The 27,910-nt window shown below is 40.8% G+C and overlaps 2 long non-coding RNA genes across 7 annotated transcripts in view; one reads left to right on the plus strand and one right to left on the minus strand.

Moving 5' to 3' along the window:
* LOC142827856 (uncharacterized) overlaps positions 1-27,910 on the minus strand; it is a 109,655-nt gene that overhangs the window by 31,842 nt on the left and 49,903 nt on the right. For 5 of the 6 annotated variants that reach the window (XR_012902637.2, XR_012902633.2, XR_016349156.1 and 2 more), the window contains exon 3: positions 921-1,092. This is a non-coding gene — a long non-coding RNA (uncharacterized LOC142827856). Of the gene's footprint in view, positions 1-920; positions 1,093-16,754; positions 18,354-27,910 lie in introns of those variants that run through there. The other variant, XR_016349157.1, reaches the window with a different exon arrangement.
* Positions 18,440-27,813, plus strand: LOC112545820 (uncharacterized). Its single transcript, XR_003089358.3, has 3 exons — positions 18,440-22,052; positions 26,179-26,443; positions 27,592-27,813. It is a non-coding gene; the product is annotated as an uncharacterized LOC112545820 (long non-coding RNA).

A 27,910-nucleotide genomic window follows, 5' to 3' on the forward strand; every position in this document is an offset into this window, starting at 1 on the left:
AATAAAGCATCCCGTCTTCAAGACTGTCCAACTCCAGGCTCTGGGCCTGTGCATGGCAGGAGATGAATGCACCATATTCTACCTACTTTCCAAAGCAGTTACACCAGCAATTGTGGAGTGAGTACTGAGGGTCCCCTTGCTGATACCTTTACATGTCTGAAGGAAAGAGAGGAGCCCAGCAGTTCCTAGAGGGAAGGGGCTTTATGTCATTGCCCCTGCATCTCTGGAAAGTGAGATGAACTATGTCACTGCCATTCCAAAAGTGGGTAGCAGCAGTATTCCCTGTAAGCTGTTTGCTTGAGTGAATACTCAGGAGAGAGTCAAATGTCACCCAGTTGATTGGTAGAGCACCTGTAGCCAAGTTTGTTTTATTTCTACTGGTGGTGCACATTCACACATGCCTTGAGGCACATAAAAACTTTATTTCACACATGGATGGAAGTGATTAGAGGAAACATTGGCATCACCACTACAGAGGTATCATGTTGCAGTTTGTCTAAGGCCCTGGATTGTTTTAATCCAGTTCTCAGTCAACCAAATGAAAAAAACATCTCTCCCTTTTCTATTTCTCTTTGTTAGGTATTATTGTGATTAAAGAACATTATCCACCTCTATATGGAGTGAAATCTGATGTAGGGTAATTTGTAAACATACCATTTATGTAAGAGTCTCTAGTCACTCCTATCTGAATAATAAAGGAAACACCTACTAGTGTACCCCCTATATCAAATGATTCACTAGAGATTTAGGCACTGATCCTCCAAAAACTCATGCATTTGTACAGCTTTAGTCACATCAATAGTCCCATTGATTTCAATTCTTGAAAACTGTAAATCAAGAGTTGTAGTGGGTGGAAAAAAATCTTTAACAAGGCTTAAAAAAAGAAAAAGGAATGAACATCGCTATTAGGAAGCACTTACTGTTTCAGGGGTTGGAAGGATGTTCTTATATTCAGGAGCTCAAGGTTCAATTTCAACCATAATCTTCCTGTGTAGCCTCGTAAACATAACAATCTTTCTGTGTGTCAATTCTCCACTTGAAAACGGAGATAATAATCCAGCCTTTTTTCACCTTGTCTGTTCAGACTGAAAGCTATTTTAAAAACAATTAGAGTCTTACTATAATTTATACTAAATTTACATTCATTAGTAGAGCAGAAAAAGATCTAAATGAAGCAAATATCAAAATTTTTGTAACTTCAACTTTTTTTGTCCTGAATTGTGGCATATGTTAATCATTTTTTTGGCAGAATCAATTTAAAAAAATCTGTTTTAAAATAAAACATTCAGTAATTTCCAAAATAGTTCAGCATTGAAATACATTTCCTTATAGGCCACCTTGTAGTAGGGATACCAGTTGCCTGTTTCTCCCTATGGTCCAGCCTAGATTATGTAATATCTGCAGTCACGTGTCTCCCATGAGGCACCATGACAGCGAAGCCAAAGAGACACTGCATTGTATCATGGGAGAAGTAGTCTAGCCCTCAGGAAAGAATGGAAGCAAGAGATACTGGAAATGCAATTCTCCTCAGGTCCATGCATCAATGAATCCATTGAAGAATGAGGATAGTCAAAATACTGACTCAGTCATCATTCAGTGAGCATTGTTCATCCTATGTATGGGATGAGGTAGGGGTGTGAGTATTGTAAAAAACATAATATAGTCTTTCAGAGGATAAAAACAGAGTTTTAAAAGTTTTCAGATCCCACTAAAGAGAAGAAAAAAAAGTCTCCTGGCCTTGAAAACCAAACAAGAGTCATTTCTCCATTCTCTACACTAATTCAATCACCCAGAACTTAATCAAACATACACAGTAAGAGTTTACACTGCCTTCAGTGGGAAACTAATTAGGTCCATATACAGCAATACCTGTTTCAAGGCATAAAAATACTGAGTCAGACTCCCCAAATCATAGCAACATTTCCAAGTGTAAATCTTGGGAGAGGTTTACAGTACAGGATTTCCCTTCATCAACACACACAAGGGGTCTTACAAGGACTAGAGGTTTCAAGATTCTGTGTCTCCACCTGGCCCCTGTGATCTCAGTGTAACAGAAGATATGACCTACATTATCTACATAGCTGCTTAGAGGCTCAAGTACCTCACAAGCTAATATTGACCAAGTGCTTGTTTTCCACTGACCTTCTGGTCAATGAGCACTTAAGAAACTTGTCATTAAATAAGGGAACAATACTGAACAAAGTAGTTATTAGGTAGCGGTTAACAAATACAATTCTGCCTCTATAAAAATAAGAAACCTTGCGTTTTAAAGCTGTGCTATAGTACAACTCCTCTACCAGTTTGAAATGAGTATTTCTATTACAAGATAGTATATCACACAAGCTTTGGCAGAGATAATATTGTGTGCATGTATTGTACTTAGCAAGAGTGGCTCTGATCCTGGTTAGAGCCTCTACATGTTCATTCAATTCATGTGAATGATAATTAATATATTTGCTTTTTCCCCCTCAAGTTATTGACCTAATACAATATTTTTGAGCATTTAAGTCAATGTTTAAGAGTTTCAGAAGATTTTTTTTCTTTTTTTCCAGTTCCAAACATTAGCCCTGGATTTGTTAAATAAGCCTAAAATTCTCAGATCAACTTAATGAGTTAAACAAATTGCTGGCAAAAATTGAAGCAATTTATCCCATTGCTAAATATTAATCAGCAATAATTCACCCACTGAATTCTCCAGTAGATGTGAAGCAGCCACTTTTCTGTAGTTACAAAGGTAGGATTGCTTCAGCTTGTTACCTCTACTAGCAGGAAATAAAAGTGACCATCATGCTCAACTGAGAATAAATACAATAGCAAATGCAAATAATTAAGGAGTACCCTGGCATGTGGATGCCTATTCAACACTTATTTGAACTAACCCAAGCATCAGAGGCCCATATATTGAAACTTAACTGTGGCAATGTAATCAATAGATTACATCACATGAATTCAAAAGGAAAAGGAGGAAAAAGAGTTATTCAGAAAGTGAAATATCACAAGATTTAATTATAACAAACACCCTAAAATATGGATATTATAGCTATCTAAACCTATCTTCCTGCAAAGTCACACACCATTACAAATATTTGCTACTCCCATTCTGGCCAGATACAGTATTTTCAGAACAGCTTTCCTACATTCCTATTGTTATATACACTTCTAGGCCTGACAATCACCAGGAAAAAGAATAACAACAATGTAAAGCTCTGAACATAGCTTTGTACTAAACTATACTTCCCCACAAATAATTCTAAGAAGCTATAGACTCATTTCTGAGTCTACCTAGTCTCTCAAGAAATTATTGACTAATTAGCACCTAAATCCTTTAAATGGGTGCAGAGATCAAGTCATAATTTATCCCTGAGTGGGTTAACATGGGCCAAAAGGGGTGAATTAACCTTATCTGCTGCACCTGAAGGGGAGCCAGGTATAGATAAGGCCAAACTCAACAGAAAACCCTAACTGGGAGGAACTGAGGTAGGATTATAAAAGCAGGAAATTAAAGTAGTTAATTTCTACCTGGCCTAAGACAGTGAATCAGCAGTGAGGAGGGTCCTTTACAATAGTGGGAGAAGAACGATTATTTCCCCCTGAAAAAAGGAGAAAGTGAGCACTGTTTGATCAAAAGAAAAGAAAAAATAGAGTTGCCCTGTGAGACAGATTTTTTTTCTTTTCTTCCAGGGAAGCCCTAAGGCTATATCTACACTGGTGTGATCTTGTGCAAAAACTCTTTAGCGCAAGATTTCTTAGAATCATAGAATTATAGGACTGGAAGGGACCTCGAGAGGTCATCGAGTCCAGCCCTCCGCCCTCAAGGCAGGACCAAGCTCCGTCTACACCATCCCTGACAGATGTCTATCTAACCTGTTCTTAAATATCTCCAGAGAGGGAGATTCCACCACCTCCCTTGGCAATTTATTCCAATATTTGACCACCCTGACAGGAATTTTTTCCTAATGTCCAATCTAAACCTCCCCTGCTGCACTTTAAGCCCATTACTCCTTGTCCTGTCCTCAGAAACCAAGAGGAACAAATATTCTCCTTCCTCCTTGTGACACCCTTTTAGATATTTGAAAACCGCTATCATGTCCCCCCTTAATCTTCTTTTTTCCAAACTAAACAAGCCCAGTTCATGAAGCCTGGCTTCATAGGTCATATTCTCTAGACCTTTAATCATTCTTGTCGCTCTTCTCTGTACCCTTTCCAGTTTCTCCACATCTTTCTTGAAATGTGGCACCCAGAACTGGACACAGTATTCCAGCTGAGGCCTAACTAGTGCAGAGTAGAGCGGCAGAATGACTTCACGAGTTTTGCTTACAACACACCTGTTGATACAACCTAGGACCATATTTGCTTTTTTTGCAACAGCATCACACTGTTGACTCATATTCAACTTGTGGTTCACTATGACCCCTAGATACCTTTCCGCCATGCTCCTTCCTAGACAGTCGCTTCCCATCTTGTATGTATGGAACTGATTGTTCCTTCCTAAGTGGAGCACTTTGCATTTCTCTTTATTAAACTTCATCCTGTTTACCTCTGACCATTTCTCTAACTTGCTAAGGTCATTTTGAATTATGTCCCTATCCTCCAAAGAAGTTGCAACCCCACCCAGTTTGGTATCATCTGCAAACTTAATAAGCGTACTCTCTATCCCAATATCTACATCATTGATGAAGATATTGAACAGTACGGGTCCCAAAACAGACCCTTGCGGAACTCCACTTGTTATCCCTTTCCAGCAGGATTTAGCACCGTTAACAACTCTCTGACTATGGTTATCCAGCCAATTATGCACCCACCTTATCATGGCCCTATCTAAGTTATATTTGCCTACTTTATCAATAAGAATATCATGCGAGACCGTATCAAATGCCTTACTAAAGTCTAGGTATATGACATCCACCGCTTCTTCCTTATCCACAAGGCTCATTATCCTATCAAAGAAAGCTATCAGATTAGTTTGGCATGACTTGTTCTTCACAAACCCATGCTGGCTATTCCCTATCACTTTATTACCTTCCAAGTGTTTGCATATGATTTCCTTAATTACCTGCTCCATTATCTTCCCTGGGACAGACGTTAAACTGACGGTCTGTAGTTTCCTGGGTTGTTCGTATTCCCCTTTTTATAGATGGGTACAATATTTGCCCTTTTCCAGTTTTCTGGAATCTCCTCTGTCTTCCATGATTTTTCAAAGATCATAGCTAAAGGCTCAGATACCTCCTCTATCAGCTCCTTGAGTATCCTGGGATGCATTTCATCAGGACCTGGTGACTTGCTGACATCTAACTTTCCTAAGTGATTTTTAACTTGTTCTTTGTGTATCCTATCTTCTAAACTTACCCTTGCGTTAAAGTAGTTGTGCAAGAGAGCATCTACGCTGCCATGTGCTTTTGCGCAAGAGCATCCCTACCAGTGTAGTTGCTCCCTTGCGCAAGAAAGCTCTGATGGCCATTTTAACCATAGGGCTTTCTTGCACAAGATATTTATGTTGCCTGTCTACACTGGCCTTTTGTGCAAGAGGGCTTATTCCTGAGCAGGAGTGTCAGAGTTCTAGTGTAAGAAGCCCTGATTTCATACATTAGAATGTCAGTGTATTTGTGCAAGAACACATGGTCAGGGTAGACAGGCAGCAAGTTTTTGCCCAAGAGCAGCCACTTTTGCGCAAGATCGCGCCAGTGTAGACACAGCCTAAGAGTTTCTGCTCTGCTTTATGTAGGTAGGAAAATGATTAAAGGGGATCCAGGCACTATTTTTACAGGCCCTGGATATCCCATAGAGACTGTGGGAAGAGCAGTTCTATCTACAGGGATATTTGGTGAAGCTGGTTACAGAGCAGCAGTATTTATGTAGGATCCTGCAGGAAGAATCTCTGTATGCTCTGCTAGTTTAGGGCAGGAGAAGAGGTTTTGAAGCTACAGACTGTGTTATGCCTGTTAGCAAAAGGAACATCTGACAAGGGTACCTCCACTCACATAGTGATTTAAAAAAAAAAGGCTTGCCCTGGAATAAGCAACACGGGAGAATACAAAGGCCTCCAATCTGTTGTGAGAGCAAAGTGGAAGGTGCCTGGCTTTTCTTTTGGGATCTGTGATATAAGGATGCATTGCCTCACAAGGAGGTGAACAGGGAATGGACAGGGCTCTAAGTAAAGAACAAAAAGCAGAGTCTATGACAAAGTAGTAGTAGGAGAGGTGGGCAGGGCTGCAATGATGGAAAGTGGGCAGGAACTAGAAAGGGAAGAGGTTCCTGTGAAGAAATCTGAGAAGGCTCTTGCAAAGAAACCTGAGATACAGGGCTAAATGAAGAGACTAATCTGCTTACTGTTGGAACCTGGAGGGAAAGGCTGCTGGGGGTTTCCATGGAATGAGTCATGGGGTTACAGCTGAAGTTAGTACTTGCACTGCAGGCCTTGCAAGTAGTCAGCGGCCTATGGATTTCAATAGCAGGAGTACTAGGGATGCCACAGAAAAGAGGGCAGATTGCTTCTCTCAGTAGTTGATCATGAGGTGTGAAATGACTTGCCAGTCCAACTCCTGAGCAGTAATCTCAAGCCCTGGACAAGTTAAAGGGGGCCAGAAAAAGGCCATTAACCTTCTTTACAGTCCCTGGAGATGAGTCAGATCTGGGTAAAGTCTAACTGCAGGCAAAGCTTAACTGAGAAAAGAGATGAGCTAGGATTATAAAACCAGGAAGTGCAATCAGCAGGGGGCTGTAGGAAAGAGGCCTGCAGACCCTCTGAAGAGAGTAAAGGAATTGATCAGGAACAACAATGAAGTCCAGGGACAGCACAAGACCTAGGATCCTGCCCTGTATAAGGAAGGGGTGGTGTAGGCAGAGAGCTCCAATGGCAAACCCATATAGAGATCAGGTGAAGAAGTATGTGGGGGGAGAGGAAGACCAATATTGTAAAGGCTCCAGGTAGGCCTTCTTGTGTCTGGGTTTGGGAATCCACTTTTACACCATGCAATATATAGTAGATTTTTAAAAAAATCATACTTTGTATTTAAATATAAAGTTTCAACATACAGATAAATTTACAAGCAGAAATTCAGTAAAGATGAGACATTCAATACATACATCAAATAAATACAAATCACTGGGAGCAGAAAAGAAAAAAGTGATTCTCCTAGCAAACCGACTGATCTAAAAGAAACCACTAAACAGGCCATTCTATTCACTTGCTTCCAGATGGGTAAATCAATGGACCTCTTGCCAATGTATTCCAGATGAAGATCTGGCTCTCCAATTCTGGAGTGAGATCATTACTGACAGATCAGAGAAGGAACACAGCTGTTTAGAAAAAAGAATCCAAGGAAGAAAAACTGTCAGAGGACTTGAGAGAAACTACATTTGACTTTTTTCCTCGGGTGTTTATTTCATGTTTTGAAAATGCGTTATGCAGCAAACACAAACATCATGGTGGCTGAAGCAATCTTGTTAGCCCAAAAGACTTCAGTGGCTTGTGCTATGTGAAATGGGGATAGCTTCAAGTGCAGCTGAAATGCATGCATGAAATACATCTGGGCAGAGGAGGCACCCTGTGTTTTCATTTAAGACTTTTGTAAAGATCAAATTTAAGTCTTATTCAGACAGATTCTGAAATTGATATTAGAAAGATATAAACCTCCCAAAATAGGTCAGCAATATGTAACAGAACTTAGTGAGCAAGGCATCCAGGACTGTATATCACAACTTAGTAAGTATGGCAATGCCAAAAGGTCTGTAGAACTTGCCGAAAGGATTTATGCTGTTTGAGAAGAAGCTATACCGTTGTGGTGGTACTTGGTTTTCTGAGTGCCAAACAAGAAGAAAGCAGATGGAAAAGCTTTAAGAAATATGAGGCAAAATAACCACTTGAGTGCACCCTTTCCAAAGAGATATGGACAAGATATTTTTAAAGATGCCTCGGTAGGCTCCTAAGTCCCTAATTAGGAGCCTTAATAAGTGGCTTAACTTTCAAAAGTATTTGAGCTCCCAGCAGTTTAGCTTGGTACAAATGCATACATCCGGAGCAATGAGGTCACAATCCCAACTGAGTCTTTTGGGTGATACCACAATGGAAAAATATAGTATATTTTTGCCTGCTTGGGCTACAGCACTAATCATCCTCCTTAGCTGTCTGTTCTGTCCTTGGACTACATATTTTGTGCAGCTGCTGTCACTTTTATTGGTAGGAAGATCTTGCATAGTGTTAAACTCTTTTTCTCTCTCTTTTAAGGAAGAATCTATATATTGTCTGCTTCTGTACCTTCCTCCAATATGCATCACAAAGGATGATGATGGTAATCTGTAGATATTTATTCATGCCAAAATCCATCTGCTTTTGGATAGCTAGGAATTTCTGTGTAAAAATGTGTTGCTGGTGATCTATCTGTGGTGGGTGGAAAGTCACAATGGAGTGTGAGGACAGAATTGGAGAGCACAAAGACTTGCAGTGCAGTGTCTGGAGCAGGAGCATAGAGCACAGCAGAAAGACCTGTTTGACAGGCCTGTGCTTATGATTGCAAGAGGATAGGCTCCAGCTGTACCCCTGAGTTCCCTCTGTGGCACCATGTGCTGCAGATCAGAAACACTACAGAATATTGAAGGGTTGGTTGGCCCATGCAATTGGGACGTAGTAATTAGGGCAAAATGGACCCCTCACCCCCCACCACCACCCTTGCTGGCTTCCATCCCCTCCAGTGGTGTGAAGCGCACACTGGGTATGTCTAGACTACATGGCTCTGCCATTTCACGAGGCATAAGGGATCAGTTGTCAAAGGCTTTCCTCGTCGACCGATCCCTGTCTTGACTGCCACGTTGTGCCAACAATCAGCTGAACCAGCACAGCGCGGCGGCCATTTTTATTTTAATGAAGTGGTGGATATTTAAATCCCTGATTCATTGACTATGTTGGGAGTCTAATTTATATGCCTTTGCTGGCAGAGGCATGTAGTCTAGACATATCCTAAGGCTGTGTCTACACTGGCCACTTATTCCGGAAAATCAGCCACTTTTCTGGAATAACTTGCCAGCTGTCTACACTGGCCCCTTGAATTTCCGGAAAAGCACTGACGATCTACTGTAAAATCATCAGTGCTTTTCCGGAAAAACTATGCTGCCCCCATTCGGGCAAAAGTCCTTTTCCGGAAAACTGTTCCGGAAAAGGGCCAGTGTAGACAGTACAGATTTCTTTTCCGCAAAAAAGTCATTTGCGAAAATGACGATCGGGGCTTTTTGGCGGAAAAGCGCGTCTACATTGGCATGGACGCTTTTCCGGAAAAAGTGCTTTTCCAGAAAAGCATCCTGCCAATGTAGACGCGCTTTTTCTGGAAATACTTATAACGGAAAACTGTTCCGTTTTACGCATTTCCGGAAAATCATGCCAGTGTAGACGTAGCCCTTATGTTTAATTAAGGGAAAGAAGAAGGGGATCCAAGGGACATGTGACATTAGGGAATTTATTTGCTGGCATTGTTTGCACTTTTCACCGGGGCGGATATAGGGCAGGGTGAGCAGGGCGGCCACCCCGGGCCCCGCGCTTCAAGAAGCCTCGCACATGCGCCGTGTCAAAGGGGGGGCCCTGCGAAATTGTGCTGCCCTGAGCCCCGCAAAATTGTCATCTGCCCCTTCTTTTCATGGTTTTAGTTTAGGCACCTTTTTATGAATGATTTGGGGATTGGTTATGTATAGTGTTTTGGTGTTCTAATGGCAGATGGCCTGTCTGATAATGGTTTAATATTTTTTTTATTGCAATAAAGTCATGCTCCAAAATAAATGCTTGTATTTTATTAAGAAAGCTTATTAGTGCTTCACATCACTGCTTGCAAATAATAAAGATAACCACATGATGCAGGAGAAATGGGAAGTTGTATCCAAGCACAATTTCTCAATACAGTTCTCTATATCAATCCAAAATGTAAACCCACTGTTCTTGCCAGTGTGGATGCAGGAGTGTGGCTATGAGACCTGGGTCCAACAACTGTAAACCCATGTGTACAATGCAGTGTAGATGCTACAGCCTGGGTTTGGAAGCACCAAGTCCAGAAGCCCAGGTTCCCATAGACATGGGTTCACAATGCGTTGTAGATGCACCCTGAATAATGGACAGTGGCCCTTTCATATGTGACAGTTAGACTAGTTCACATTATTGTAAATGATACCTTGAGGCTTTCAACCAAATGTACTGTCTTGGTAATACACGTTTTAATGCGGTGACTCTCAAGCAGGAGCTGTAATGCAGTCACAACCTTAATCTGGGATTAGAATTTTACAGTTCAGCCACACGAATAGCAGATCTGTCTCAGCTAATGGCCATGTATCTTTTCCTCATGTAATTAAGTGAACAGAGGGTGCACAGGCCAATGGCTTCTCCCACCTCTTATCCCCATGATTATGGCTGTTCTTCCCTTTTATGTAAGTGAGATTTGTGAAAAATTCAAAGATCTCTGTATGCTTTCAGGAATATTGATTTGTGCAAATAGACCTTATCCAATTATAATGAATGGCATGATCTGTCAGCAAGCCATTTCCAGTACTGAATCATCCTTAATGCAGCAAAATGGAGCTGGGGCCTAGGACAACAGCATTCTAGTCAGGCAATATGTTGTCCAACAAAATTAAAATCTCCACAGATTAGGTGCACATGGCCAAAGGGTCTGTAAGCAAATGTGTCATTTTACAAATGAGACCCTTTTGTCAGCAGATAATTCAACTGTCCATTGGTATTATAAACATAATTATTTTATATAAACTAGACAGTAACTTGTAGTACAGCAACATTGTAGTGATATGATAACACTGAATTTTGAACATTTCATTTAAGTTAAAACCTGTTCCCCAAAAAAGCCAATGAAAATGTGGATGAATGGTCTAACTTCTAGATAAGCAGTAATTGAATGCAACTGTGGTAAACCCATGTGTTACAGTATTAATTCTAATACTGAAAGCATACTTGGGTCCAAATATTCCTAATGATTGGTGGCATTGTGTACTGTACATTTGAAAATAGTAATATTTACTGTTGTGGTTGCTACAGAAAATGCAGTATTTCCTGTTCTAATTACAGCAAATATAAAAAAGTACTGATGTTCACAGAATCATAGGGGTGGAAGAGACTTCAGGAGGTTATCAAGGCCAACTCCCTGCTAAAAGTGGGACCAATCCCAACTAAATCATCCTAGTCAGGGCTTTGTCAGGATGGGACTTAAAAACCCATTCGGATGGAGATTATATTACTTTCCCTATGTAACCTATTCCAGTGCTTCTCTACCCTCCTAGTGAAATAGTTATTCCTAATATCCAACCTAGACCTCCACCACTTCAGCTTGAGACCATTGCTACTCGTTCTGTCATCTGCCACCACTCAGAACAGCCTCTTTCCATCCTCTTTGGAACCTCGCTTAAGGTAGTTAAAGACTGCTATCAAATCCCCCCTCACGCTTCTTTTCTGTATACTAAATAATCCCAAATCCCTCATCTTCTCCTCATAAATCATGTGCTCCAGCCCCCCCAATCATTTTTGTTGCCCTCTGCTTGACTTTTTCAAATATATCCACTTCCTTTCTGTAATGGGGGGCCCCAGAACTGGATGCAGTGCTCCAGATGTGGCCTCACCAATGCTGAATAAAGGGGAATAGTCACTTCACTAGATCTGCTGGCAATGCTCTTCCTAATGGACCCTAATATGCCGTTAGCCTTCTTGGCTACAAGATCATACTGTTGACTCATATCCACTGTTATCCCCAGGTTCTTTTCTGCTTAACTGCTGCTTAGCCACCTTGTCCCCAGCCTGTAACAGTGCTTAGGATTCTTCCGTCCTCCTCAAATTTCTATTGGCCCAATCTTCCAATTTGTATAGGTTACTCTGGACCCTATCTCTACCCTCCAGCACATCTATCTCTCTCCCTAGCTTAGTGTCATCTGCCAACTTGCTGAGAGTGCAATCCGTCCCTTCTTTTAGGTCAGGACATTCATTTTTAATATCACTCGTTGTGATAACTAATTAGGATATTATACCACAGAGAATAATGCTTTTTGCTCTATTTTGTAAATGAGCATCTTTCTAACCATAAAAGCTAGGTGTTCCCAAAATGAGGTCCCCAAAATCCTGGGAGCCTGCTACAGGTTATGCAGGGATCTGTCTTTTGAGTCAAAGCTGAGATATTCTGGGCCAGTGTTCCATCACTTCTGCTGCCTGGAGGACACCATTTTTGTTCTTAAATTGGCACCCTCTGCCCAGTGTGACCTCAGAAGCACCACGTGTGAAATGTCATGCTGGTGGGAATGTTTTCATGATGGCAGAGGCATACAGGCAATACTGGAAATAAAAGGGGTCTGGAAAACTTAGGGAGATATCAATGGGAACATGGGGAAACAAGTTTGGGAATTTCCAGATTAAGCATTTGTACAAAGACTATACAGTATGTGGATTGTGTGTGTGTTTATCTATAGTTTCAGTTCAATTTCACATGGTACATGACTAATAGGGTTGGTACTCTTATTGGCAGTCTCAGGAAAAAGGGTCAAGAGCTATGTGGACATTCAGAGTACATCCACCTCTCCCATAGACTTCCAGTTTACTGTTGAGATAGAGTTAGGGGAGGGGGGGCAATTTGGTAGAAATTGGCTAAAAATAAAGGCATAATGCACTGGTTTCAGGCAATATTCCTGCTAATTAAGCATCACATTTTGTGTTGCTATTAGTACAATTTTAGCTTGGATTTAACTGAGTGAAGCCATATCTAGAGAGCTTACAGTGTCACAGCTGTACCAGTGCAGCTGCATTACTATAAGATTTCCACTGTGGCTGCTTTATGCCAACAGGAGAGATGTCTCCTGTTGACATAACTAAACCAACCTAAATCAGCAGCAGTAGCTATGTCAGTGGCACAGTATTACCCACGGACATAGGGATGTCCATACTGACATTTCTATTGATGTAACTGATGTCGTTCAGTAGTGTGTTTTTTTTCACTCTGCTGAGCAACAAATTATGCTAACAAAGGTGCTGGTGTAGACATAGCCTTAAAGTTCAATGAAGGTTCAAAGTGTTTTTATTTTAAAAAAATGATGTTATTCCTAAAGGTTCTGCGTCTCTAAGATATACCTTCATAACGAATGATAATATAATTTATTATAATACTTTTGACAGCAGATGAATGAACATATACAGGCATAATATAACAGATCAAGTTGAAACTAGGCCATCTTTCTCCAATCTGTTTTTCCCCTTATTCAATTTTACCCTATGACTTCTTATTATTATTCATTCTTAAATCCTGCTTTCCCTTTTCTTTAATCTATCACTCTACAAATAATTGTAAATATGAATCATGCTACCCTTAGTCATCTTTTAGAAAGCTGCAGATACTCAGAGTGTGTCTAGACTACAGGCTTTTGTTTACAAAAGTGGACTTTTGTCAACAAAACTATACCTGCGTCTACATACCACCGAGTTCTGTCAACAGTAAGTCAACAGAACGCAGAAGTTTTGTGGATGGTGGTAAATCTCATTCTGAGGAATAACGCCCTTTGTCGACAGAGTTCTGTTGACAAAAGGTGCTATTGCATCCACATTGTGCTTTTTCAAAAGAGAGCATCTAGAATCTCTGTTGAAAAAGCAGCTTGATTTGTTGACAGAATTGGCTGTAATCTAGATGCTTTTTGTTGACAGAGGCTTTGTCAACAGTATCTGTTGACAAAACCTCTGTCGACAAAAGCCTGTAGTCTAGATCTACCCACTGGCTACGTCTAGACTGGCATGATTTTCCGCAAATGCTTTTAATGGAAAAGTTTTCCGTTAAAAGCATTTGCAGAAAAGAGCGTCTAGATTGGCATGGATGCTTTTCCGCAGAAGCACTTTTTGCGGAAAAGCGTCCGTGCCAATCTAGACGCGCTTTTCCACAAAAAAGCCCCGACTGCCATTTTCGCGAGCAGGGCTTTTTTGCGCAAAACAAATCTGAGCTGTCTACACTGGCCCTTTTGTGCAAAAGCTTTTGTGCAAAAGGACTTTTGCCCGAATGGGAGCAGCATAGTATTTCCGCAAGAAGCACTGATTTCTTACATGAGATCATCAGTGTTCTTGCGGAAATTCAAGCGGCCAGTGTAGACAGCTGGCAAGTTTTTCTGCTTTTGTGGAAAAACTTTCCAGTCTGGACACAGCCTCAGTGTTTGATCATCCCTTCTGTTACACCATGTTTATTCTGTTGTTACTCCACTGGAGTTTTGACTGATATATAAAACTGGTGCGACTGAGTGGAGAATCTGATTTTTAATATTTATAACCATTTCTCACAGGTCAACTCTTCAAAAAACTACAAGTTCAACAAAAAATTTGCAGAATAATAAACAATGACACCATCCACTTAAAAGGGCAAATGGAGGATTTGCACATTCAAGCCATGAAAAGAATATTTGGACTGTGAAGACCAGGGTAAAGGCCTGGACTCAATGAGATTATTTTGGTTGGTATCTCAATGAGTTTGTCCAAGGGAAAAAAGATTAGTCTTTAATTTAAAAAAATTCTGATTTCCACCAAATTGTACTTATTAGTATATGAATCCTTGCAGTATGTTTTTGTTTTATAGATATTACAAACCAGATTCTGTTGTCAGTTACGTGAATATAAATAGGGAATAATTCCATTGCTGTCAATACAGTTTCTCCCCTCATCTTTGTAATTGAAATCAGATCCTATCCCAAAGACTAAATTCTGAGAAGTGCCAGATCCAAATCTGACATTATCAATGACAGGCAATAAAACGTTTTCTTTTCTGATGTCAGTCAAGTCACACAAACAGACAAGTGGAATTGGCAGACATGAAGCCCTGGACGTTGTGGGTAATATAGCAGCAGCATCAACAAGCTTTATTTTTATTTATTTATTTATTATTTATTAGGACACATCTCCCAAGATCAAACTGCTTTAAAAATTGTAACAACAAAGAACCAGGCTTCAGCTATTTGCCTATGACACCATTTTTTGTGTAACAGTTTTTCTTTGATCTCACTCAATGGATTTAGCTTCAGATATCCCAGGTTGTAAGACTGTAATTAGAAATGATATCTTGTTAAATAGTTTAGGTTACTGGTCCAAGTTTATTGGTTTATAGAAAATGGCTTTGCTTTAGTTCTTGAGGATTTAGAGGATTTCTATTTTACTTTCTTCCTACTATTAAATTTCTTCTAGCTAAAATAGGTTGTGCACACTTATAGAATAGAATACACCAACTCAATGATAGAAGTGCTTTTATACTGTCTTAACTTTCTTTAGATCCCAGTAAATTGTGCAACATACTATTTTTGATTGTGGTCTGTTTATTTGCATTAATTAAGTTTCCCTTAACATAAAGGGCAGCTTCTTCTCTACTATGAACAAGAGGCCAAGTTAACTATCACTTATTAAATGTCTAGGATAGTCTGAAGAGATTAGCTATCTTTGTCTTTATTTTATTGCATAAAAAGCTTACATGTTTTTTCCTGTTCTTATTGCCCAGTTGTATCTGTTAGACCAAATCAGCCCTTTTTAGTTTTCCTTTAATGACATAATATTGTGACAGCTGCCATATAACCAACACTGCAGGTTGATTCAGGGATCTGCAGAGCTAAATGCGTCAAGGGCTAGAGGGTTGAGAGCCAAATGCTGCGCACTGATTGTAACTGACCTACCTCCTCTTTAGAAGAGACACATGAAGTATGGGCCAGGATAATCTGACCATTGTTATTCCAGATTTACATTCGTGTGACTCTGATTTTAGCAGTTACACTGGCAGGAAACTGGAATAACACAAATGTGAACCAAGCCCTTTGTTTCCTGGAGTATGTAACACTAACAAGGACAATTTTTTTTAAAAATCAGAGAGACAATAGCATTACGCTGATTTCTTTTTCCCTTGCTGAGCATCTGTCCTAGTATTGCTGTTTGTCATCAAATCTTATGCTCAGGAAAATTAAATGTGACTATGTGAAACAGAATGTGCATGGAGTGTTACCGTTATAGAAACAGCTCTGGAGCTGTAAAAGCACACTCCTAAGTGTTTTGAATTTTAATTTCTAGTATGTGTTAAGTAGTGAAATATTTATAGACGGTTTGTGCTAGTAGGTATTTTTTAGTAGGCGGGGATTTTATTTTATAGCATCCTTTGTATTTAGTAATGAATGCCTCCAATAAAAATGTCACCTGAGGAAGATAGAATATTCTTTCATAATGTCAGTCCAGTCTAAAATAAAATCTCATTCCAAATTTTTTCACTGCAAAAGAGATTCAATTTTTTTTCTATTTAAGTCTTAATGTGCCTATCTTGCAAGCTCATCTCCCTTTTCATTCTCATATTCTTCCATTTGTAATATACAAACCCTATTTCATTCTATTAAACTGCCTGTTTTAAGCAATTTTTTATCACAATAATACTCCCTTGATTATCTGCAGGAGGAACAACTTTATTTTTGATTTGGCTAGCTCACTTACATTCTCCCTTACAAATTCAGCGACTACTTCCAGTGACAAAGGTGATATTTGTTGGTGAGGTCAGAGCTGATTAACTGAAAAAGAGGCAGCTGTTTCAATTAACCTACTCCACATTTCAAGAGACTTTTTTTCTCATTAAGAAAAACAAGAAATTGAGAGATGGACCTTCTTTAGCTGAATTGCTCCTTGCTTCTCCCTCCAGGGAGAAAAAGTCAATCTAGTAAACAAAGAACAGTCATTAGCGGACATCTGTGTCTAATAACCAGGGCACAGTAGAAGATTGAAAAAAAATGCCTTATACCTTTAATTTGCATGGACCAATGAAATGTACTCTACTATAGACTACAGAAAACTCTTCTTTTAGCTGGTTGCAGCAGAAATTGTTAGTTTTCTACTCTTGCTGCATGGTGGTGGTCCGGAGCAGGCCGCGGGTGTGGGAGTATGTCCCGGGTGGGGTGGTGCACCCTGCACGAGCAGCTGGTGTAGCTGTAGAGAAAGAAGAGAAGTGGTCAGTTCTTCCTGGGGACACAGTGGATGATGCCCAGTCCCCCCTCCCCACCCCCCGCAACATGAGGGCAACCGTGCCCTGCATCGTCAGAGCCGCTGTGCTTGCACTGAGGCCATGGTCAGGATGTCTGGCTCTCCCCGGGACTGGGAGCTGTCCCAAGACTGCACCCATGCCCCTGTGTTGTGTACAGTGTGGCTCATGTGTGCGGTCCCTGGTCTCCCTCCCTGCCTCCCCCCCGGGCAAGGTATAGTGCTGGCACTTACCCGGTATGGCTTCCGTGGATGACCCTGCTGACTCTGGTGCCGGAACAGCTGGTGGCGGCCCCTCCGGTGCGCCCGGGTCAGGGCCCTCCGGTCCTGGCTCGCTGCCTCCCGAGCTGGCATGGACCGCTCCACCCCCCCAGGAGTTGGCCAAGGGCAGGGAAGTAGAAGCAGGTGGCAGCCCCTGCTGCAGCGCCACCCCTGGTGGCCCTGGCATACACCTGCCACAGTTCTTTGTCCCTTTCAGGCCATGGTGGCTGCTATCCGGCCGTAGACGGCAGTGTTCCTCCTCCTAGTGCAGATATCATAGACGTTGGGGGCCTCCCCCCAAACCTCAATGAGGTCCATGACCTCCACACTAATCCAGGAGGGCGCGTGCCATCTATGGCCCCTGGGTGCTGGGGGACTGGACTAGGGACGGCTCGCTGTCACTGGCTGCCTGGCTTATCCTGGGGCCACTGGGCCAGGGGCAGAAACTGCTGGCAGGGCTGGCTCTAGCAAGTGCGGTCTGACCAGAGTCTACCCCTTTAAGGGCCCCGGGGCTGGGGGAGAGGAGAGGAGTTTTCCTGGTTTGGCCCAGAGTGTCCACCAGGGGGAACCTGGGAAGGGCTAGCCTCCAGCTAGTTTGAATTAAGTGGCTACACAGCCCTTAATCAGAACTACTTAATTCAAACTAGGCATTACTCCTCGTAAAATGAGGTTTACCTAGTTCGAATTAAGCGCTCCGCTATTTTGAATTAAAAAGCTGCTATTAAAGTTAATTTGAAGTAATGGCTGTTAGTTCGAATTAACTTTGTAGATGTACCCTTTGCAGGAGCAAGTTCACGATTTCAGCCCCTGTGCCCTGCTCTTGTATTTCCAGAGAGGACTAAGCATCTAAAAAGGCGTGGGGATGAAGTAAGGCCTAAACAACCCCCTAAACCCCCTGCAAAGTTGGACAAGAGTGATGAGGGGTGGTCTGCATCATCTAACAGGCAAGCACACAGGGCGCAACTCCTTGGCTATGTCTAGACTGGCATGATTTTCCGCAAATCTTTTAATGGAAAAGTTCTCCGTTAAAAGCATTTACGGAAAAGAGCATCTAGATTGGCACGGACGCTTTTCCGCAAAAGTACTTTTGCACAAAAGCATCCATGGCTAATCTAGACGCACTTTTGTGCAAAAAAGCCCCGATCGCCATTTTCGCGATCAGGGCTTTTTTGCGCAAAACAAATCTGAGCTGCGCAAAAGGACTTTTGCCCGAACGGGAACAGCATAGTATTTCCAGAAGAAGCACTGATTTCTTACGTGAGCTCATCAGTGTTCTTGCGGAAATTTAAGCGGTCAGTGTAGACAGCTGGTCAGTGTAGACAGCTGGCAAGTTTTTCTGCAAAAGCAGCTGCTTTTGCGGAAAAACTTGCCAGTCTAGACGCAGCCCTCCTATATTTTGAGAGATTGTGTCTTCTGTAACCCTAATCTCTGACAGTGCTCCCCTGAAGTAGTTTGGGGCCACACTGCTCCCTACTCAGGGTTGCAGCTAAAAGCCACAGCTGAACCACCAATGTATTAAACTTCTTATTTGAGTAGTGTCGCTGTGCTGTTGATCAGAGAATTTTATCCTGCGCATACACTACTCCTCCACCCCCGGTCATGGTCTACTACAACAAAGCTAAGTAGCATTACACAGGAGAACTCTCCTCAGTTCCTTCTCAACTGGTCCTGGCTAGAGATGGAGTTTTGACTGTCTGTTAGCAGATTGTTTCTTTCTATAGAATTGCTAATAGTTTCTCTCATCTTTTAGGGTGCGTCTACACAGCACCCTAAACTCGACATAAGATATGCAATTGGAACTAGGCAAATTGTGTGTCTTATCTCAAATCTATTTCAAAATAGCTTATTTTGGTATTTGGCATGTCTATACAGTGGCAAATTTCAAAATAATGTACTATTTCAAGCTATCCCTTATCCCTCGTGTAATGAGGTTTACCAGGATGGCAAACGAACATGTCCGTTATTTCAAAAAATATTTCAAAATAACGGGCGGCTTGTGTAGATACTAGGTAGCTGTGCATTGTAGACATACCCTTAGAGACTAGAATTCATAGGAGCCATCCAAACAAGAGCACCTCTCCCTCATTTCAGGCTTCTCAGCCTTTCTATGCTTTTGCTTTCCATGCTGCCATTGCAGTTAGTGTGTGGTATGACTGTTTTTCAAGATTTATGAAGGATGTTAAGCATAATTTGTTTTTAAAAAGTGTTATTTCTAGTGGTGTATACACAATTTATAAACAAGAGAACCTGTAAGTGCTAGGTCTATATGTTGCTATAGATACAGGCTCTGATTTTGCAACTGATAGTCAATGCGGCTCCATTGAGGCTCTTATCACTTGCAGTATTGAGATTGAAGTTTGCAATTTTTCTCCATGCTTCTCCTTAGTTATTCCTGACAGTTCAATACATGGTCTTTGTTTGCATGTTTTTGTGCTTTGTATTTGTCTGAGTCCGTGAAATTTGCATATATTATGTGATGGTTCAAATAGTGATTCCCACACTCTTATAATGACTGGACTGCTACATGTGGAATCTCACAGATAAGGATTAAATTAGCTCCAGTTATCTCATAGACATGACTCACAAATGTAAACAAAAATGCCATGCCATTTAGAGAAATGCCATGACTCTGATTCCCCATTATATTGCTTTTGTGTGGGTAAAGGGGGGCTAGAGGATAGAAGAAAAGAGAAATACTGAAGTTGCTTTTGCCTCGGTAATGACATCATCACACTTTAGCCCTGATTTTGATCTCACACTGGTACAAATAAGATAAGACACCCGGCTCACTCCTGCCTGGCCTTCAGGGCTCTGATCCAGGGACATCAATGGTCTTGCTGGACCATGGATGTTGCCAGACCAGAGTCCCGGACTTGAGAAGTTCAACCTGTAGTTGTTTCACAAACCAGAGGAGTTAGTTTATTTCACCCCCCCACCACCATTTCATTTAATAGTAAGTTTCCAAAAGAGGGTATGCTTCACTAATTCATTATATTACAATTATATTATGTCAGGGTTCAACCTTGTTATTTTTATTTGCCTGATTATTATAAACAATCACGGGGATCATCACACTTTGCTGAATTCTAACATTTTCTGTGTCAAAAAGAAATACAAAAATAAGGGACTTGAATCTACACAAGGCATAGATGGCATCACATTCCATACAAAGGCAACTCAAGCATAGTATGTGATCTTAAACGTTTCTGATCTGGCAAATAAGGATTACAGCTTTCTGTATTCATATTTTATGTTTTTCGTGACTCCAGTCTAACCTCAGGGAGAGACTGGAATATTGGCTTGTCTGCACCTCAGAGCTGACATTGGAATATATAATCAAGAAAGCTTGCCATCTGATTAAATCTCCACTGACACAGCGCCTGCCTTTGTGAAATTTGAAGCTTCTCTTCCCTATTTCTCTACCATTATAGAAGGCATGCCATGGCATCCTTCCCTGCTTCTTTATGATGGATACCCCTTACTGTTTTAGCTTAGTGGTGTCTCTTGGGGACATGACAGAGATGGTCTGGCAGCACACACACTGCCTCTAAGCACAGTCTGTACTTCTAACCAGCTGGTCATCAGGGACCTACAGATCTGTATCACCACCAGCGGCAGCTGCCTTTCATTTCCTCTGGTCCCTGAGGTTTTAATATTATGTACAATGAAAGTGCCTTTTAGTACCTCATTGACCACATTCACTAGTGCTGACTCTAAGCCATTTGAAGTTGGAGGGGAGAAAACACTATTTTTTCACTGAGGTTATCATTGCAGAACTGCTCTGAAAAGAAAATTAAACAAATCCTAGGAAAAATGGCAAGATCCTGACCCTAATGAAATTCTGTGCTGTTACAAGACTGAAGGAAAGTAGCAGTATGCGGGGGCCATTCTCCAACAGTTTCGGTGTATGTATGTGTAGCCCCAGCATCCTTATAGATTCAGCTCTGCAGCAGCTCTAGCCTTTTCTCAGGAATGAGGCAGGGAAGCTCTCTTCCACCCTAGAGGTTGGAAATTCTCTTCCACCGCTCCATATGCCCTGGAGTCAACGCAAACATATCAGAATAATACAATGAATATGGGAAAGGGAAATATTTATTTACAGAGGGATGAAAAGAGAAAAACTACAGAAGACCAAATAGGAGGTTTGTCCTCCTCAGGTGATTCCTCCCTGGCATAGTGATCCTCCTGGCCCTTGTCCTGGGGTGACATTAAAATAGACCTGTATGAAAACTAGTACAGGAAATCATTTTCAGGTTAGTCAGACCGATTGGCAAATTAACAAAAGGAAGCAAGATACTGCTTTGTTGCACTGGTGTAAATCCAGACTAATTACAATTAAATCGAGTAACTCCCAGTTGGGTAAATAAAGCCAGAGTGTGCCTTGTAGCTCAACTGTTCTGTGTCACTGGAAGTTAGTCTGAATATACAGCAGTAAAATAATTGTAGATATAAAGGAGAAAAGTATGTGCTATTTGGAACATGCATCTACATCCATTTCACATTATGGCTGGAAAGAAATAAACCATAAATCTTTCTACTTTTCTAACCATAACTCATTTAGCACCACTGGTTGTTGAGTGCACTAAGGTTGCTCCATATAATGTGGTTTTGTCCTTAGATGACCTCACATTTGATCAGAATGTTACTTGCACCCTGTGAAAATTCTATCCACAGTGTGAGGAAGGATATGTCACCTGCTTCAGAATAAGAGAAGGGGATGGAAACATCCTTTTGCTTTCTCCTTCCCCCACCTCCCAAGGAAGCAGGAAGCCAGGTTATTGCCAAGTTTTCTGAGCACAATGTAAGTGACAAATGGAGGCATGAGTTCTCATTCTCTTGCACTTTGCGCTCATAACTTTTTACCTTTTTTTCTTCTTCTTCAATACTTTGAATATACGACGGCTTATCTGGGGGGTAGGCTGCCTGTCATTTGCTATCAACAGCAGATGGGTTCCAGAATTTGATTAACTTGTGTGCGTTGGTTGAGAAATAGATTTAGTGCCACTGTGTCAGAAATGGGCATTTTGGAAAATAAATGATGAAGACTGAGAAGTTATGTTCAAAAGAGTAATTGCACTTCACCAGCTCTTATACAGCACACTTCGTAGCTACTTATTATAGTCAAATATGCAACTGGAGGATAATAGAGAAAATGCATGACCAATGATAAAAACAACAGTATGAGGCAACATAACAGATATATGCCCTGAAAAATGTTATGACTCAATAATCACGCCTGGAAAGATGCCTATCCAAACAACCTTATTCTCTCATTTTATTGTGTGCTAACCAAAAATGATTTCTGCTATTTAAAGCAGAGATCTAGGCAATCTTACTTTTTGGTAACATTCAGACTCATGACAATTTTGGATTGGTATCATTGGGAATGCTCTACTCATTCCAGCACATTAATTCACATTGAAAATATGTTAGAAATCATTGTAATTCTATCAGAAGAAAAGGACTAGGGATCACCAACTGAAATGAATAGGCAGCAGGTTTAAAACAAAGGGAAGTTTTCTTCACACAGCACACAGTCAACCTGTGGAACTCCTTGCCAGAGGATGTTGTGAAGGCCAGGACTTTAACAGGGTTAAAAAAATAACTAGATAAATTGATGGAGGTTAGGTCCATCAATACGTATTAGACAGGATGAGTAGGAATGATGTCCCTAGTTGTTGTTTCTTTCAGAGGATGGAAATGGATGACAGGAGAGGGATCACTTGGGCTACGTCTAGACTGGCATGATTTTCCGGAAATGCTTTGAACGGAAAAGTTTTCCATTAAAAGCATTTGCGGAAAAGAGCATCTAGATTGGCATGGACGCTTTTCCGCAAAAGCACTTTTTGCAGAAAAGCGTCCGTGCCAATCTAGATGCGCTTTTGCACAAAATGGCAAAATGGCAAAATGAAAATGGCGATTGAAGCTTTTTTGCACAAAACAAATCTGAGCTGTCTAAACTGGCTCTTTTGTGCAAAGCTTTTTGGGCATGCACTTTCTCATCAGAAACACACTGAACTAATGCATAAGTAAGACAAGGCCTTAGGCCTTTTCTTTACTACAGAATGGAACCGTTGCTGACAATGGCAATAACAATAGTTACAGTTGAAGTGATGCTGAACTAAGTATATCTTATCTGAAAGTTCAGACATGGACAAGTCATGTTCAGCAATATTTTAATTTAACTGCAGTTCAACTCAGATTGGAACTAGGGCTAAAAATGGTTAGCTGAAATGCATACAAACCTATATTGTACACGCACAGAGAACCATATTCAGAGCCAGTTTGGTAGCAAGCATTGTTAAAATCTGTTATCAGCATTTATTCTACTTTGCAGTACAAAAAAAAAAGGCACTAGACTACTTGTGAACATATGTGAGGGAACTAGGGATGTGGGGGATGCTGCAGCATCTCCAAGTTTTATGTGGGGCCTGGCTCCACACCTGGGACTCCACTCCCAGCTCAGGGCTCATGAATCTCAGGCTGGAAGTTGAAAATTGCAGTGTAGTTATTTGGACCTGGGCTGCAGTCCAACCCCAAGGCTACGTCTACATTGGCCCCTTCTTCGGAAGGGGCATGTATATTTCCAACTTCAGAATAGGGAAATCCGCGGGGGATTTAAATATCCCCCGCGGGATTTAAATAAACATGGCCACCGCTTTTTTTCCGGCTTGGGGAAAAGCCGGAAAAAAGTGTCTAGACTGGCACGATCCTCCGGAATAAAGCCCTTTTCCGGAGGATCTCTTATTCAAAGTAGGAATAAGAGATCCTCCGGAAAAGGGCTTTATTCCGGAGGATCGCACCAGTCTAGACACTTTTTTCCGGCTTTTCCCCAAGCCGGAAAAAAAGCGGCGGCCATGTTTATTTAAATCCCGCGGGGGATATTTAAATCCCCCGCGGATTTCCCTATTCTGAAGTTGGAAATTAACATGCCCCTTCCGAAGAAGGGGCCAATGTAGACGTAGCCCAAATGTTGACATTGCATTTTTGTAACCCTCAGTCCAAGCCCCACAACTTCACATCATATAAAGCATGCAACTGACTATGTGTAATGAAATTCAGATTACAGTTTGCATTGTGAATGGAAACTTACACATAAACTAGAAGTAATGCAATCTTTAAATGTGTGGCAAGGGCCCCTCTTCTCCAAGCCACCACTGGGTAGGCCTCCTCCCCTTAGCCGCCAAGTTTGGGGGTTTTACAGCAGGTCTCAATGGTAGGGAGCCCAGCCAGGGGCCCACAGGTTCCTCCCTAGTTGCCTTTACCTAACTTTGGTCAAAATTATTCTCTCCAGCTACGTCTAGACTGACATGATTTTCCGGAAATGCTTTTAATGGAAAAGTTTTCCATTAAAAGCATTTGCAGAAGAGAGCGTCTAGATTGGCTTGGACGCTTTTCCGCAAAAGCACTTTTTGCAGAAAAGCATCTGTGGCCAATCTAAACGCGCTTTTGTGTAAAAAAGCCCCGATCACCATTTTTGTGATCGGGGCTTTTTTGCGCAAAACAAATCTGAGCTGTCTACACTGGCCCTTTTGCGCAAAAGGGACTTTTGCCTGAACAGGAGCAGCATATTGTTTCTGCAAAAAGCACTGATTTCTTACAGTAGGAAGTCAATGCTTTTGTGGAAATTCAAGTGGCCAGTGTAGTCAGCTGGCAAGTTTTTCCGGAAAAGTGACTGATTTTCTGGAAAAACTGGCCTGTCTAGACACAGCCTCCAATTTCTTCCTTTCTGTCTCTCCACCACCTTCCTTTCATCCTCTCACTCTCCTCTCCAGCCTCCAACTGCTGAGGCTTTTAAAGGCCCTCAGACAGACAGCAGAGAAGTCAGCTGACCCCAATTTGCCTGAGCCAGCTCCCTCCTAGCTGCATCTAATTGGGCTGCAGTTCTCTGCTTCTTCTCACAGGGTTTTTCCCTTTTGGGCTGCTTTTTCCCTTCTCTGCAGCAGCTCCCTGGCCTGACCCTGTTACAAGTGTCATTATTAGGTATCTCTCTAGTTTTCAGGTAGCAGCAGTGTTTCTCTAGAAAACATGTAATAAAAATATAAGTAGGACTTAGTGAGTCTGCTGACAGATAAACAGCCTTTGAATCTATGAAAACCTGTCAGTGATAAATATAATCAATGTATTTTAACACAAAATTTTCCTCAAAATAATATTAGATTAGGGTTTCTAATAGAGGTAAGAAACTGATTAAAAATCTTGGTGAACATTTGGGGTTATGTGATTTGTTTCATAAAAATGTTATCACTCCTCTCATGCCCAGCCTCTTTGTCTTTGCCTGTCGGCAACATTTATTATACATGAGCCAACTATGAAAGCTAGAATTGGCCTGATGTGAACATTTGAACTAGCATTCCTCAAAACAAAATCCAGAAGGTCAGTTCATTTTGACTATCCAACCCACCTTTTAACTGTTAGGTGTGTACAATTCCTCAATCATACCAGGAAGTATTGTGCTGCTTCTGACAGCAAAAATTATAGGAGTGAGAGCCACACATAATGCTATCAACTTAGGCTAGTTAGAGCCAAAATTTCCCTCTAGTGACAGGACAACTTGGGGGACAAATGCACATAGGGCAGCTGGTTGCCAAATTTCTACTGAAAGTCATTGGAAATTGACCGCTTAATTCCCATTTGTAGAACTGAAAATCTCCCCTAGGTGGACTCCTGGAATATGCTTCTAATATTATTAAGTTATATAGGGCAAAAGGGCTGTGAGAACCAAAGGATAGGGAGGAAGAAGAAGGAAGTGATTAATCTGTTGCAAGTTTGAGAAAATATGGGCTGAATTCACACATGACCTAAATTTTATCTTTTAGTTTCTGAAACACTTACTGAGATAAGAGAGGGGTGTTCACTTAGTGTAATAATTTGTTTTACATTCTGAACAAAGTGAAATTTTGTATTTTGCTTTGAATGTTTTGCAGAAATCATGTAGCATATTCTGGGAGCATGGATGCTGCAGAGGCTTTGGAATGTTGAGAAATCCCTACTATCATGAAGCCTTGATGTTCTAATGACAAATTTAAACTGAATGCCTGTACAATTTTCCTAACCGTGAGAGGTCCTGGCATGTGTAATAATTCTTCAAGGCAAAGTAGTGGAAGTTGCATCTCTTGAGACTTTTAAAACCAGGCTGTATGAAACTCTAGAAAATATATTGTGAGCCATTACAGTTCTGTACTTGCAGAGGTGGGTAGGCTAAAAAGATGACCTTATTCAGCAATAAGATATGAGAGGATGAGCACTATTGTTGTCTCTTCATAACATGGCTTGGTGGCTGTTCAGTGTGAGACTGATGGCACAGAGCTGCTAAACACTGAGGGGTGCTTTACAACCCTCTTGTGCTCTCTGATTTTGATTATAAAATGTTAATTTATAAAGGGCCCCCTCTGAAATGTTAATAAATATAGAAATAATTTTTTAAATTGGATGTAAGGGCACATTAGGGGAAATAGTTGAAGATTAATGTTCATTTGTAATGATGCTGCAAATGGATTCACATGGTTTCAAAATGCAAAGCATCTACATTTAACATTGGAATTAACATGGGATGGTAAATTATCTGGAGGACAGTGATTGGACCCTGTTCTTTCTTGCTTCTGACAGCACCCTATTATGCTGGAATTGGGAAGCGTTGTAAGAAAACTGTTTATAAACTGAAAAATAACTTTCTCCTCAAGACCAATTATTTTCTTAATGACTTTCAGGGTATTGTTTGTTTATATTTTTATTTTTTTTAATGCTCTTCTCCTCAGCACCACATGAGTTCTGTTAGCTATTTTGAAACAGGCAGCAACAAGAAAGCACAGTGGTGTATGTGAGAAGTATTACAACATAAAAATAAAAGGCATTATAAGTGATAGAAGTAGTAATTCCTAATACCACTACTATAGTGTTTTACATTTTCAAAGTGATATGTACACATTCATTACCAGCACTATAATTGGACCCAGTCCTAGTTCCCACAGAAACCAAGGACAAAACTTCCATTGAATTCCATGGATGTACAAATATGCTTGTTTTTACTAGGTTTTCCTCTCCCAAGTTAGTGTCAATGATTAAGGCAAAATAAAGTAATTGTGTTTTAACTAAAAGTTCTACAAAAAATTACAATTATATTAGGGTTGATGGCCATTCCTCTGTTTTCATTGGAATGTATACGTGCCAAGTAAATTATGTAGCTGGAAGTTTCTATTGAATTACATCCAGCTCACATGTACAGACTTATTTGAATAGAGTTGACGAGTAGGCTTTTCATACAATTCAAATTAAACCCAAAGGATTGAGATCCTAAAGATTTCTGCAGTTATTAAATGTCATTTCTCTGCTTTTTGCAGGACTTATTGCTCAGGAAGGCACATAGTTTAAAACCATCTGCTTTGACACTATGAAGTCTGGAGTTGATATATAATATACAAATATATATACGCCAAAGATGAACAAGTTCTTAGATCTTGATCTAAAATTAGTAGAAAGATTCCTGTTAACTGCAGTCACTATGCCAAGCATCAGGTCAGATTATAAATTCTCAAAATAATCAGTTCCGTATGGTGTCTTGCACATATTTGTGTCAAAAGTGTTCATAATACTTCTTATGTATTGATAGAATATAAAATGGATGTGAAATCCATTTTCCTAGATGATGTGTAATGAAAA

The sequence above is a fragment of the Pelodiscus sinensis genome, chromosome 3 (genome assembly GCF_052426305.1).
Source record: "Pelodiscus sinensis isolate ZL-2025 chromosome 3, ASM5242630v1, whole genome shotgun sequence".
NCBI classification, from domain to species: domain Eukaryota; kingdom Metazoa; phylum Chordata; order Testudines; family Trionychidae; genus Pelodiscus; species Pelodiscus sinensis.